General features: G+C 43.6%; 2 non-coding genes across 2 annotated transcripts in view; both read left to right on the top strand.

The window, feature by feature from the left end:
* The first annotated feature begins 1,075 nt into the window (after positions 1-1,075).
* Trnat-ugu (transfer RNA threonine (anticodon UGU)) lies at positions 1,076-1,148 on the top strand. Its single transcript has one exon. It is a non-coding gene; the product is annotated as a tRNA-Thr (tRNA).
* Positions 1,149-2,430: 1,282 nt separating this feature from the next.
* The window catches only part of Trnat-ugu (transfer RNA threonine (anticodon UGU)), a 73-nt gene continuing 3 nt past the window's right edge, over positions 2,431-2,500 (top strand). Inside the window, exon 1 of the tRNA in view lies at positions 2,431-2,500. This exon is cut by the window's right edge and continues 3 nt beyond it. This is a non-coding gene — a tRNA (tRNA-Thr).

The following is a 2,500-nucleotide window of genomic DNA, read 5'->3' as shown; positions in this document are numbered from 1 at the left end:
GGCACAGCCTTGAAAATTTTGTTGTTGAATCAATTAATTGAAGTACTTTTTTTTTTTTTGTTAAGTCTGGTACTTATTCTATCATCTCTTTTGCTGAACCACTAGGTTACAGGTACATACACACACCAACACCTGTAGTCAAGTGGCAACGGGGGATAGACACAGACACAGACATACTCAAACACACACACATGCACACACACATGCATACACACACACACACACACACATACACACACACACATATACAATGGGCTTCTTTCAGTTTCCATCTACCATATCCACTCACAAGGATTTGGTTGGCCCAAGGCTATATTAGAAGGCACTTACTTAAGGTGCCCTGCAGTGGGACTGAACCCAGAACTATGCGGTTGGTAAGCATCCTTTTTAGCACACAGCCACTTCATAAATACATACATATATACATTTCCTTTTGAGAAGACCTGACGGAGGCAAGGTAGCTGAGCTCCTTTCGATCATCGGGTCTCATGGAGGCAAAGTGGCTGAGTTTCTTTTGAGTGTTGGGCATTACAGAGGCAAAATGGCTGAGTTCCTTTCAAGTGGTAGATCTCATGGAGGCAAAGTAGCTGAGCTCCTGGGCCGCATGGAGGCAAAGTGACTGAGTTCCTTTTGAGTATTGGGCCTCACGGAGTCCCTTTCAAATGTTGGGCCTCATGGAGGCGAAGTGTCCAAGCTCCTTTCGAGTGATGGGCCTTTCCAATTTACTTTCTAATCATCATTACATTCCTTGCTACCAGTAATCTCTCTCTGTCCCCTCAGCTACATCTTATGGCCACCATATCTCATTCTTAACACCCTCCCATATCTGCCATTCATACTGCCCACACACACATTTGATTGCCACACACACTAATTCCATCCCAACATACCTCTGACCTCCATCTCTGTCTGTGTGTTTCTCACTCTCTCCTCCTCCTACTCACACACTCCTTACTCCTGCTCTACCTACACTTTTATTATACTGCAATAATCAATAGATCCAACATATGGTGAATATCAGGAAAGATAAAGAAAAGGATGTAAATAGCAATATAACAACTCATTTTGTGTACAAGCCTCCATAGCTCAGAGGTTAGAGCACTGGTCTTGTAAACCAGGGGTCGTGAGTTCGATTCTCACTGGGGGCTTTGTGACATTTTTTTTTTTCATATTTTTAACTTCCAATTGTCATTCATTGTGATCATCATTGTTTTTATCAGCTTCATCTTAACGTCCAATTTTGTATGCCAGCATGGGTCAGACAGACTTTATCAAGTGACTAAGAAGATGCAGCAGAGAAGAATGAGGATTGCTGCTCATTGCATCAGGCACCCTGAAGACCCTGTGTGTCAACTGGTCTTTCGGCTGTCAGTTGAAAGGCAGAATCAACAGGGAGAGAAAATGTCTAATTTAATTGGACAACTTGCTTCAGGACAGTGGAATGGCAAATGTTGACATATTAAGAACACGCGCTGGGTCCCTGCCACGATGGATGGCATGCTCCCTTGAAATCATCGAAGGGTCCTGGATGAGGGCCAGACTGAACTATTCTGCTGAACAATTCTCTGTCCTGAACCACTATTACTTCTTTCACCTCCTTCGCCCCATACACTGATACTTACCCCTGACCACATCTCCACCTTTGTTCACCAGTCACTACATTCACTCCTCACCCCTATCAGTCTCCTCTCACCCCTTTTACAAACTTACCCACCCTCCCTAATCATCTGTTCATATTCTCTTTTATACTCACCTTCTGATCCCTTCAAAGTACTCTTTGGCACCTTGTCATCACCATCTTGGCTTTCCTTCCTTCTACCGCCGTCCTTATATAATGCAAGAGGGCCATGTCCCTCCACTGTAGTAGGACACCAGTTCCTGTCTTTCTTCAGACTCCAGTCTCTCAACACCAGGCATGAAGTCACTTTCCTATCTACTACACACCCACACAGTCAAGGGGGATATTTCTTTGCTTTGTCAGTTATTTGGCAACCTCACTAATGCTGGAGCCAGAGGAAAAAGCAGCCAGTAGACTCTGTAAAGGGGTTGGTGTCAGGAGGGGCACCCAGCAGTAGAAACTGTTCCAAAACAAACACGGGAACTCCAGCTTGGCAGATACTGTTGAACCAATCAAAAGAAGTCAGGATGGAAGACAGATGACGACGATGATGATGATGATCATGGTATATTGGTGTGTCCTATTGTACACGGTGATTGATTGATTGATTGACTGAATGATTGATCTATTTATCAATTGATCGAGAAATCCAAAGTCAAGCAACATGTCAACACCGGATGTTTATGGTGACACACAGACATGTATTATTCTCATGCACAACAAGAATCAATAGATCCAACATGTATGGTGAATATTAGAGCAACAAAGAAAAGGAAATAAATAGCAAAATAACAACGTACTCTTAGGTGTAAGCCTCCATAGCTCAGAGGTTAGAGCACTGGTCTTGTAAACCAGGAGTCGTGAGTTCAATTCTCACTGGGG

Source organism: Octopus bimaculoides, chromosome 26 (assembly GCF_046866305.1).
Source record: "Octopus bimaculoides isolate indiv1 chromosome 26, ASM4686630v1, whole genome shotgun sequence".
In the NCBI taxonomy this organism is placed as follows: domain Eukaryota; kingdom Metazoa; phylum Mollusca; class Cephalopoda; order Octopoda; family Octopodidae; genus Octopus; species Octopus bimaculoides.
The sequence above is the reverse complement of the archived record's forward strand: the minus strand, read 5'-3'. Positions and strand labels throughout refer to the sequence as shown.